General features: G+C 43.7%; 1 protein-coding gene and 1 long non-coding RNA gene across 9 annotated transcripts in view; one reads left to right on the top strand and one right to left on the bottom strand.

The window, feature by feature from the left end:
• MARCHF7 (membrane associated ring-CH-type finger 7) overlaps window positions 1-728 on the bottom strand; it is a 40475-nt gene extending 39747 nt beyond the window's left edge. For 6 of the 8 annotated variants that reach the window (XR_014782724.1, XR_014782725.1, XR_014782726.1 and 3 more), the window contains exon 1: window positions 567-686. The gene's annotated coding sequence lies outside the window, so the exon portion shown is untranslated. Of the gene's footprint in view, window positions 1-566 lie in introns of all 8 variants that reach the window. The other 2 variants (XM_084799798.1, XM_084799799.1) reach the window with 2 other exon arrangements.
• A 51-nt stretch (window positions 729-779) lies between these two features.
• Window positions 780-4155, top strand: LOC311607761. Its single transcript, XR_014782728.1, has 2 exons — window positions 780-912; window positions 3788-4155. It is a non-coding gene; the product is annotated as an uncharacterized lncRNA (long non-coding RNA).
• The last annotated feature ends 8452 nt before the right edge of the window (window positions 4156-12607 follow it).

The raw sequence follows: 12607 nt of genomic DNA, 5'->3' as shown, positions 1-12607 counted from the left end.
GAGAGAATGTCTTTATTAACCACACCGATCCCTCTCCCGCCCCCCCCCCTCACCCCCATATACTAATAGGTACTTTTGTGGGAAAGGAGAAGAGAATTCATTGTAGTGATTTCGATTAGGTGTGTGCTCTTCGTCTTCACTACGCAGTTTCTTCAAGATGAGGGAGCATTTTACTACTCACACCTTGCGTGTCTGGAGTCGTTCACTCAACACTTCTCGCCCCGGGTTTCAATCTGAAGACCCCCCCCCATCCTTGGCCACCCAAGCCAGTGTCACACCACTCAACAGTGCGGGGCCACGGAGAGGCCTTACCTTCACCGACTCCGAGGGGCTGGGAAACTGACCGACATTCCTCCAGGAGGTGGGGTTGTGAAACCGGACCCCGCCACCCCCGCCGCCCCCACCGCCGGGTGCCACAGGCCTCGGCTGGTCCCCGGGGGCCACGTACCGCCCGCCCTCCCTCCCCGCTCCCGGGGTCCAGGAGTGTGGGGGGGGGCGCTTGCTCCAGGGCTCCCCTCCCCCCCGCCCCCGCCGCCGTCGCCGCCGCCGCCGCCGCCGCTCTTTACCCTCCTCCAGCTGGCACTCCACACAGGGAGCGTCGGGCTCGCCGCAACCACACCGCCGCCTCCTTCCTCGGTGCGCTCGGCCTCCGGGGCTACCAGCAGAGAAGTCGGCGACGAAGCACAATGGCGGCCGCCCCTCCGGATGCGGCGCAGAACTGGCCGCCGCCGTTGGCAGCCCCGCCCTTCCTCCTCCCCCGCCCCAGCGAGCTCTCGCCGGCTTCTCGCGAGAGTGGCTGCGCTGCGGGGGAGCCGGGAGCTGCGGGCGGGCTAGACGTGCCCCGCCGCGGGGTGGTGCTCTGACTGCGGCAGCCGTTGAGGGCCGCCTCGGGGGAAGCTGCGAGGCGCCACGGTAAGCGGCCGCCGCCGGTCGGCGACGTGCGGGCGTGCGGGCGCCGGGAGCGGCGCGGGAGGCCCGGCGGGGCTGGTCACCGCCTGGAGTGCGAGGGGCTCGGCGCCCGCCCGCCTCCCGCGCCCGCCTCGCTCGGGCCCCTGCAGGCCTGCCACCCCGGGTCCCGCCGAGCTGGTTGCGTGGGTGGATTTTGTTTTTGTTTTTTTTTTGGTTTGGTTTTTGTTTTTGTTTTGCGCTTGGCAAGTGGCGCAGTGACTGTTTACTGAATCGACTCAAACACTGCCTTCTCTCCCACCTCCTTCTCCAGCCTCCCTGGCGCGTCCCTGCCCACCTTGTAAGATTTGACAGCTCTCCCTCCACCTACAGTCTCTGATAGATGGCGTCCGCCCTTCTGGTAGTTTCATTGGAGTAAATAAGTTTTAGTGATGGGGTATTTTTTTACGGTCACGTCTAGCTTAAAATTACGCTATTAAGCTTTGAGAGCGCAGCCACAGGTTTTGCAGCAGATACTCACTTATTTAGAAAGAGCGAGGAAACCTGTGACGTAGTAGGGTGACCATGAGGAGCAACTTTCAAAGCCACAGTAAATGTGGTAAACCTACGATGTCAATGAGTCCTACTAAATACAAAGGAGTGTGGGAAAGCTCCACATAATGTGGAGCTTAAATGATGTCCCAAACACACGTTTAATGGTGAGTTCATACTGGAACTTGGAAGCATAGTAAAGGCACTGGGGTTTTGGTTTTTGTTTTTAAGTGACGTGTTTGTTTAACAGTTTGTTTGCTTTTAATCCCTTGGATCCGAATAATTCCACTAAGAGAATTGCCATATGAATTTAGATTTGTCGTTTCATCTGAAACAGAGTGGCGTATCGGTCAGTAATCATTGCTGTTTTCATTGATGTTTGGTTGCCACTATAATAAAGTTTAGTTAGTACAAACTTCAGGTTTTTATTATTAATTTTGTTCAAATTGACACCCACGTGTCAGCCTTTTAGGGTGTGAAATAGAAACAAAGTATCTGGTAGGGATAAAGTTAAGTCAAATTACTTTTAACTCATCCTTTAAAAAATAATAATAGCCTGGCACGGTGGCACATGCCTTTAAATATCAGCGCTGGGGAGGCAGAGGCAGGCAGATAGTTGTGAGTTTGAGACCAGTCTGATCTACAAAGTAGATCTAGGACAGCCAGGGCTGTTACACAGAGAAACCCTGCCTTGAAAAACCAAAATAATAATAATTATTATTGTTGTTGTTGTTCGTTGTTGTTTGTTTGTTGTTATTGGGCTTGAGAGATGGCTCAGCTGTTAAAGGCTAGGCTCACAACCAAAAAAAAAAAGTTTCATTCTGTTTGATTGTCCATATAAACACACTTAAGAATCAGAATTCATGGGTTCAAATCACAGCCCTGCCTCCTCTTATTACTTTTATCTTCAGCTTTTTTTTTTTTTTTTTTAAGATTTACTTCCTTAGCCAGGCAGTGGTGGAGCACATCTCCAGACCAGAAGAGGGCATCAGATCTCATTGTACATGGTTGTGAGCCACCATGTGGTTGCTGGGAATTGAACTCAGGACCTCCGGAAGAGCAGCCAGAGCACTTAACCTCTGAGCCATCTTCAGCAATTCTTTAACCTTGCTAAGAATTCCTTAACCCCGATTTCTTCCGGTGGTATTGAAAGGATTAGAGGAGTTGATCTGTCAGTTCTTAGAACATAGCAAGCATTCCATAATAGGCAACAGTTACATTACGGTCTAAAGCACCACTTGGCCTTTCTGGAAGTTAACACTGTGGAGGCCCCTTAAACATCTTTCTGAGTTTAATCTGTGTCCAGAGGAATGACTGCACCGGTTTCCTGAGCTAGAGTAGACAAACCTGGTAATGGAAACTTCTCCATGGAACCCCTAAATCTGGCAACAACGGGTAGGGTTTAGGCAGATAATGGTTTCACAGTCTCCTCCCAGTACTGAGATTACTGTGAGAGGTGAGTGGTACCAGGCTCCTATTGCACAGAGTTTCCAGCTGTTAACTGTTTAAAAACTGTTTATGTGTTTGTTTAGTGTGTGTGTGTGTGAAAAAGAGATTTACTCTCTGCTGTAAATTTTTAGGTAATTTATCATTGTCAACAAATAATTATTGTAGTCTTGCTATTGAAGACATTTTATGTTCTACCAGGAATTACGGATATAAGTAGGTACAATAATGACTATATTTTTTCAAAACAATAATCCAAGCAAACGATCTGATAGCAAGCACTGAAATTAGAATTCTTCTAGACAAGCTAGACTCAGTCTCCTTTCCTTTTTAGAGTTTTCTCATGTGGCCCCTTGATAATCTGTCCTCTCTGACTGTGGTTCCCAACTGAATCCATGTATACGTTGACTTCTTGCCAACACCGTTCTCATTAATTTCCGTTCTTCTCTAAGACAGTGTCTTAGTGGCTTGTATTCACTTCCTCTCTCTACTTTATAAACTTGTCTGTCACCAACCATGGTCATACATACCCTTATTCTTAGGCTTACTTGTTGCTGTTGCTGTTTAATCCACTGGATTACTTAGAATTCTCTTTCAGACATTACATTTCAATCTACCTGTTTTCTCTTTCATCGTTATACCATATAACCGTCTTGGGAGCTCCTCTGCGCATCCTTTATTGTTGAGATGATGGAGTGATGTTAGCTTTTTGCAAATTGATTGTTTTCAACTACAGATTATCTTAATCTTCTGAGAAACAGGTTTCTCCGCCATGAGACAAGTATTTGCAGAACCTTTTTGGGATACCAATTCCTTCTCAAATGAAAATCTTATTAGTCCCTAGGCTAGGGAAGGGAATGTGGGGCCATCAACTAACTTGACAATCTACTATTTAAATTTATAGGTAGCACCTGGCATGGTGGCACACACCTGTAATCCCAGCACTCGAACTCAGGAGGCGGAGGCAGGAGGATCACAAGTTCAAGGCCAGCCTGGGCTACAGAGTTCCAAGCCAGCCTGGGCTATGAGACCCTGACTCAAATAAACAAAAAATACTAAAAATAAACATATAGGTAGGTCCCATTTTCTAAATTAAAGATCCCTATTTATAATAAGTCTGTTATATGAAAGTCCTGTGCTGTACATCTTTGATTAAAATAATTACTTTTGTGCCAAAAATTGTAACCCTTGTATTAATGGTTTCATACATTTTTAATTTTCCTCAACTTTTATTGAAAAATTGCAAAATTTAATAAATGAATATCTAAAACATTCCTTTAATTGACTTCTGCTTATTTTGGCAGCAAAAATATTTTATCTCCAAAGGTAATAATGAAAAATATAAGAAATGTGAAAATAATGCCTGAACCCTGCAACCCTAAAAAACTGCTTTCACACTTAAACTTCAGTATAGGTTTCATGCTTAGAGGTCATATTTACTCGTAGTTGTTGCAGAATGTGGGTCCTAGTGAGGATGATTTCCTGTTCATGGGGCACAATTTCCATTACATGTACAACATACTTGTTACTGTGCCTAAAACTTAAAATGTGAGGCTGGAGAAATGTCTCAGTGGTTAAGAGCACTTGGAGTTCCCAGCATCCACATCCAACATCTCACAGCTGCCTGTAGCTCCCGCTGTAGGGCACCTGACACACTCCTTAGGTCTTCAAGCCTCTGTACTCACACGCACAAACCCTCATACTGATATACACGTGCACATCTAATTAAAAATATAAATCTTTAAAAAATTAAAATGTGTTTAGTGAAAAACAGCAATGTTTTATTAATGATACAATAGGGTTTGGAGAACTGAGGCTAAATCTCACCCACCAGCTGTTACTGTAAAGACTTCTAATGGGACAGTCATGCCCATTAGCTCATGTATTGTCTATGGATTAGTCAGGGCTCTCTAGAGAAGCATGGGCAGTCGTATACCACACAGTATCTGTCACTTACCAAGAGATTTACTTTAAGGGTTGGCTAATATAATTGTGGTGGCTGACAAGTTTGAAATTTATAAGGCAGGCTGGCACATAGAGTCAGGGGTCTTTGGCAGTCTTGAGGGAGAATTTCCTCTTTCCTAGGAAATCTCAGCTCCTTTGAGGCTGATTGGATGAAGCTGATCTACACGTTGAGTGCAATCTCCTTCACTTAGGGCTAGCAGCTTGTAGATGTGTTCTACACCCACAAACCCCTCCACAGCACCTACCAGATAAATATTGACTATATAACTACTCAAGTCTGTCAAGTCAGCACAGTAAATTAAGCATTAAACATTAAAATATTATCTAATCCTATTTCATAACTTCCTTGTGGCAATGACAAAATACCTGACACAACTAACTTCAGAAAAGAAGGATTTTGTGTTGACTAGAGTTTACATAGGTTTGACAGAAGCCAGGGTCATTTTGGCAGAGGAACTTCAGTTGATAAAATGCTCCCTACCAGGTTGGCCTGTGGGCAAGCATGTGGTGCTTTTTCTTGATGGATGATGTAGGGAGGCCTAGCTCAGTGTAGGTTGGTACCACCCCTGGACTGGTGTCCTGGACACTGTAAGAAGGCAGGGGGAGCAAGCCAGTAGATAGTGTTCCTCCGTGGCCTTTGCATCAGTTCCAGCCTCAGACCGTGACTGGTCAGTGATGGAGTGTAATGTGGAAGCAACCACAATCTGAAAGCCTTCCCAAGTTTATTTTGGTCATGGTGTCATATCATGGCACTAGAAGCCTTAGAGAGGACAATCTGTGTCACAGTTCGAGGTGGGACTCTATCATGGCAGGGACAGTGAGGTGGCTGGTCACATTGTGTCTGCAGTCAGGATGCAGAAGGAAATACAGGCTAGTGCTTTCCTCTCTCTCCCTTTTCGTTTCGTCTGGATCCCCCCATACAGTGGAGTGATGATAGCTCCATTCAGTTTCTTCTCAGGTGTGCCCAGAGGGTGTCCTCCAGATAATTCAAAATGCTATCAAGCTAACAGTAACAAACACCACAGGTTTTTTTAACAGAAAATTTGCAAACTTCTGGCGTGAACCATAGAACCCGATTAAACCAATCACTGTTTCTACAATACAGTCTAGGCACACACATGCACACAGGAGCACACACACAGGCACACACACATACACACACGCGTGGATGGTCCCTCTCACAAGTTTGGTGCATCCCCCTTCCTAAGCTTTTGCCTAAGTACTGTATAAACGTGTGTACAAATATGTATAAACGTGTGTGTTTGTATGATGATTAGCTTTAATTACCAACTTGATACAGTCTAGAATCACCTGGGAATGAAGTCTCGGGTTTTCCAGATTCAGTTAGCCTGTGAAGAATTTTCTCGAGCGAATTGGAGTGGGGAAACCCAGCCTAAGTGTGGGCAGCAGCATTTCTTGGGCTGAGCTCTGGGTTGGATGGAAAGCGCTGACTGAGCCGTAGCATGTGTGTACTGACCCAGTGCTGTCTGCCCTTGCCTGTGCCTGTGACGTCATCACTTCTCTCCTGCCAGGGATTTCCCTGCCGTGATGGAGTGTAGCCTGGAACTCAGCCACAAGAGCCCTTTCTCCGTAAAATTGTGTTGTTGAAGTATTTTGTCATGTCAATGGGAAAATAAACTCAGATATTTATGCATATTCGTAATACATAATATGTAAATTATATAGTAATTATATCTTATATCCTACCTATTTTAATATAGTGCTCTTGGGGGGGGTCTGTTTTTTTCTTCCCTGCTTCACTCCACCTTCTGCTTTCTAATTTGGCCCTCCAACCTCTACTGCTTCATGAGCATCCTTTGCAACCACACTGAGAAACTGCGGTGTGTCTTTCCACTGTTTGCTGTGCATGGCTATATAGTTATAAAGAACGATAAAGGGAGGGCTTTTAGGCCAGGTGTGGTGGTGCACGCCTTTAATCCCAGCACTCGGGAGGCAGATCGCTGTGAGTTCGAGGCCAGCCTAGTCTACAAAGTGAGTCCAGGACAGCCAAGGCTACACAGAGAAACCCTGTCTCGAAAAACAACAACAACAACAAAAAAAGGAGGATTTTTACCATTGTATACAACAGGGTAAAATTTAAGTATGTATCTTAAGGAATGAGGGAATTGTTTACTGGGAGAATGTTGCCTAGCCTATGAAAGGCCCTAACTCAGTCCAAAGTACCATAGATTAATAAATACATATACATTAATCTAAATAACGTGTAAAAAATTTTTAAAGACTTATTTATTTTTTTATTTTGTATACAGTGTTCTGCCCACATGGATGCCTGCACACCAGAAGAGGGCACCAGACCTCATTATAGATGGTTGTGAGCCACCATGTGGTTGTCAGGAATTGAACTCAGGACCTTTGGAAGCAGCCAGTGCTCTTAACCTCTGAGCCATCTCTCCAGCCTCAACGTATAGAAATTTAACATAAATTTTACCTACACATCTTTAAGAATAATCTAAACTGGGCAACATAGTGTGTGCCTGTAATCCTAGCACTTGGGGAGGCAGATGCAGGTGGATCTCTGTGAGTTCAAGGGCAGCCTGGTCTACAAAGTAAGTCCAGGACAGCTACACAGAGAAACTCTGTCTCAAAAATCAAAAACAAAAACAAAACAAAAAAGAAAGAAAGAAGAAGAATCTAGATTATCCTATCATGTGAAATGAGAAAATATTCATCCTGTCCATTAGTATAAAAAAATTCTACTAGTAGAAATTTCTCTTTTAAAATTTTCTTATGTACTTCAGTAGCACATCAGACTTATTTTTCTTCAACAATTTAATATGCTTTATTTTATTTTATTTGCATTGGTGTTTTGCCTGCTTGTATGTCTGTGTGAGGCTGTTGGACCTCCGCAACAGGAGTCACAGACAGTTGTGAGCTGCCATGTAGGTGCTGGGAATTGAACCCAGGTCCTTTGGGAGAGCAGCCAGTGCTCTTAATTGTGGGGCCATCTTTCCAGTCCTAGAATTCCTCTTTTATTACTGTTTATAAGTTGCATACCTACAGTTAGGGAAGCACCATAGCCTAACTGTAGTAAAAATAGGTCAGTTAAAACATTTTTAAAAAATTGTTTACATATGTTTATTTCGTGTGTATATGTATGATACATGTGTGATTATGAGTGTGCATGTGGAGGTCAGAAGACAACTTGCAAAAACAGGATCTCTTCTACCATGTGGACACTGAGGATAAACCAGGATTGATCAGGCTTGGTGGCACACCCCCTCACTGCCCGGTTATTTTACCAGCCCCTATGTGTGGAAATGTAATGGCCGATGCAATCGCTAAACACTGGAGACCGCACTCCTTTAATCTCAGCACTGGGAGGTAGAAGCAGGCGCATCTCTCTGAGTCAGAGGCTAGCCTGGTGTGCAGAGTTAGCTCCAGGAAAGCCAGGGCTATTTAGAGAACCCATGTTTTGAAAAAACTAAAAACCAACCAAACAAACAACAACCACAAAGTAGAGACTTTGGTAGGTAATTAAATCCAAAGCACAAAGCTCCCACAGATAGGGGCAAAGCCTTGATACAACATTTGTGGGCAGGACATAAAGCAGCATAGGCCTGGAGTCCCAAACTGAGAAACTAATGCAAAAACCAAAACGAAAACAAAACAACCACCACAACAAGAAACAACTCCAGTTGGAAGCCAGCTTGAACTATGACCCTGTCCCAAAACAACCAGAAAGTATGGTCTTGGAGGAATTGATTTTTTTTTTTTTCTTTTTGAGATAGGATTTCCCTTACAGTCTTGGCTGTCCTGGACTCGCTCTGTGAGCCAGGCTGGCCTTGAACACACAGAGACACATGTGCCTCTGCCTCCCCAGTGCTGGGATCAAAGGTGTTCCGGCTTGATTTGGACATAGCATTCCTTCCTTTGGAGGACACAGTGGGCCTCTTGGAAACAGGGTAGCCTCACCAGCTACCAAACCTTTCAGCATCTGGATCTTAGGCTTTCTAGCCTCCAGAACTGTGAGAAATAAATCTCCATAATGAATAAATTTCTCAGTCTGTATTATTTTGTTATAACAGCACAAACATAGTAAAGAGGTTGTAGGTCATATTTGAATGGCCAACTTTTATTTAAACAATGAATTACTATTATCTATAAATACTAGGGTTTAATAACAAAAATGAATGATTCAACTATTTTTATGATTTTATAATTTAAGAATATAATCCTTATATTCTTAATTTTATAAATTAAGAAATAATCCTTAAGGGGCTGGGGATATAGCTCATTTGTTAGAGTGCTTGCCTGACATGCTGGAAGCACGCACGGTTCATTTCCCAGCACCGTGTAGAACTGGCACCCATGGTAATGCACACCTGTAATCCTAGCCTGCTACACCAGGACTTGGAGGGGGAGGGGGAAGAATCACAAGTACAAGTGCTCTAGGTTATAGTGAGTTCCTAGGACACATGAGACCTTACCTTGAAAAAAGAAAGAAAGAGATGGGGGGGGGAGGGGCAGAGCACAGAACTTTAAAAGGTTTGGGGTTTTTTCTCTCTGAAACTAGTTTCTCTGTGTAGCTCAGGCCTTGACCTTAGAGGGCCTGCCTCTGCCTCCTGAGTACTGAGATTGAAGGCATGTGCCACCACCACCTAGCTATGCAAACCTTTGTTTGTTTGTTTGTTTGTTTGTTTGTTTTTCGAGACAGAGTTTCTCTTTGTAGCCTTGGCTGTCCTAGACTCACTTTGTAGACAAGGCTGGCCTAGAATTTACAGTGATCCCCATGCCTCTGCCTCGAGAATGCTGGGATTAAAGGCATGCACCACCACACCCAGCCTGCAAAAACTTTTTAAAAAGACTTTTTGGGAGGCAGAGGCAGGCGGATTGCTGTGAGTTTGAGGCCAGCCTGGTCTACAAAGTGAATCCAGGACAGCCAAGGCTAACACAAAGAGACCCTGTCTCGGAAAAAAAAAAAAGACTTTTTAAAAATTATGGGGGCTGGAGAGATGGGTCAGCAGTTAAGCGCATTGACTGCTCTTCCAGAGGTCCTGAGTTCAATTCCCAGCAAACACATGGTGCCTCAAAACGATCTATAATGTGATCTGTTACCTCTTCTGGCATGTAGGTGTACATGCAGATAGAGCACCATATACATAAGATAAACAAATAGATCTTTAAAAAATAAAAATTATGGGCTGGAGAGATGGCTCAGAGGTTAAGAAGACTGCCCGGTCTTCCAGAGGTCATGAGTTCAATTCCCAGCAACCACATGGTGGCTCACAACCAACTACACTGGGATCTGGTGCCCTCTTCTGGTGTGCAGGCGCACATGCAGGCAAAACACTGTATACTTAATAAATAAATCTTTAATAAAAATAAAAATTATGTATGTACATGTTTGTCTGTGAGTTTATGCATTTGACTGCAGGTGCAAATAGAGGCCAGATTTATATTCTAAATATTTTAATAATTGCTAATTTTTCAGATGTGCCACTACCCTTTTTTCCCATAGAATTTCATTTAATTCTGTAAGAATTTAAGTATAGGATTTGTAAAATCACCCGGCAGTGGTGAATTTGAGGCCAGCCTTGGCTATAATGCGAGTCTAGGACAGCCAAGGCTACACAGAGACACCCTGTCTCGAAAAGCCAAAAAAAAAAGAAAAAAGAAAAAAGAAAAAAAATTTTTTGTAAAATAATCTTCTGCAATGCTTATATTATCATAACTATCTAGGCTATATTCCTTAAATACAGTTTTGTTTTGATTTGGGTTTTTTGGGTTTTGTTTGTTTGTTTGGTAGATTGGTTGGTTGGTTTCTGGGTTTTCGAGACAGGATTTCTCTGTGTAACAGCCCTTCCTGTCCTGGACTCACTTTGTAGACCAGGCTGGCCTCAAACTCACAAAGATCTGCCTGCCTCTGCCTCAGGAATGCTGGGATTAAAGGCATGCGCCAACCACGCCTGGCTCTAAAATACAGTATTAATGTGAAATCTCAAGCTTTTTAAATTCCATTTCTTTGTGATGTTATGATTTGAACCCAGATTATACATACTAGGCAAGCATCATATAGTGAGATATCCCCAAGCTCTCTCGAAAGCTTTTTTTTTTTAAGATATTTATTTATCAAGTATACAGTATTTTGCTTGCATGCTTATCTGTATGCCAGAAGAAGGTACCAGATCTCATTATAGATGGTTGTGAGCTACTATGTGGTTGCTGGGAATTGAACTCAGGACCTTTAGGAAGAGCAGCCAGTACACTTGACCTCTGGACCATCTCTCCGGCTCTCTCGCAAAGCTTTTGAAATGCACATTTACCAAAAGAACAGTGGCAGGTTATTCAACATTATGTTTGTGCTTTACTTAAGATAAATGTATAAATAATTGTTAAACTTTTTTTTGTTTTGTTTTGTTTTGGTTTTGCTTTTGTTTTGAGACGGGGTTTCTCTGTGTAGTCTTGGCTGTCCTGGACTTGCTTTGTAGACCAGGCTGACCTTGAACTCACAGTGATCCGCCTGCCTCTGCCTCCTGAGTGCTGAGATTAAAGGCGTGCGCCACCACGCCCGGCCTTAACTATTTTTCTTTTGTGTGTGCATGTATGGAGGTCAGAGGACAACTTTAAGGAGTTGATTCTCTCCTTCCACTATGTGGGCCTGGAGATTGACAGGCTTGATGTCAGACCCCTTTACACACTGAGTGTTATAGCTGGCTCTAAGTTTATTATTTTTAATGTGTGTGTGTGTGTGTGTGTGTGTGTGTGTGTGTGTGTGTGTGTGTGTGTGAATGTGCATGTGCCCGTGGAGTCCAGAGTCCAGAAGAGGGTGGTGGATACCCTGGAACTGGAGTCCCAAGATCTTGACCGCTGCCTGATGCAGGTGCTGGGCGCCCATCTCCAGTCCTCTAGAAGAATGGTTTTAGAGACAGGGTTTCCGTGTTACACAGAGCCCTGGCTGTCCTGGGCTCTCTTAGTAGACCAAACTTGCCTCCAGCTCACAGAGCTCTGCCTGCTTCTGCCTCTGCTTCCCAAGTGCTGGGATTAAAGGCGTGTGCCACCATCCCCAGCTACAATTTGTACTCTTAACCACTGCGCCATCTCTCCAACCTCTATAGATAATTTTTAAATCTGTAATAAATTGATTGCTTTAGTGCAGTTGGTAAGATAGGGAATTTTGCTGTTATTTCACTCCCTAGCATACACCTTCTGTATGCTTTTCATTGACAGGTTGGACATGTTTTAGAATCACTTAAGTGGTTTCTACTTAGGGAGATATATCTATTTCACACGCCAAAAAACAATTAGAAGTCTATCACATTTTTATTACTTGACATCTTCAGTGTTTTAGAAAACTTTAATGTTCTGTTCATGTGATTTTTTTTCTTGCATTGTAATGCCATATAAGTCAGTGTCCCCACATCACTGACTTACACAGTTCCAGTGAGGAACTATCATCAGTACAGTCATGTGCTTTCACAGGAGGCGTACCTTCTGCAAAAGGCATTGTTAGACAATTTTATTGTTGTGCAAACATTATTTATTGTGCTTGTAGGCAGTGTAATTTTATGAGACCACTGTGACATATGGAGTCTGTTGGGAAACATCATTATGTAACACATGACTATAAATAAAAAAAGAAAACCTTTAACACAACATATTATAGGCTTGGGATATAGTGCAGCAGAGTGTTTGTCTAGTATACAGGCAGCTGTGGGTTTTATCCCCAGCACCAAATAAAACTAAGCATATGGCACAGGTTTAATGCCCTCACTCAGGAAGCTAGGGGGGAGGACCCTAG

Source organism: Acomys minous, assembly GCF_964271855.1.
Source record: "Acomys minous genome assembly, chromosome: 10".
In the NCBI taxonomy this organism is placed as follows: Eukaryota; Metazoa; Chordata; class Mammalia; order Rodentia; family Muridae; genus Acomys; species Acomys minous.
This window is presented reverse-complemented; position numbering and strand designations above follow the sequence as displayed.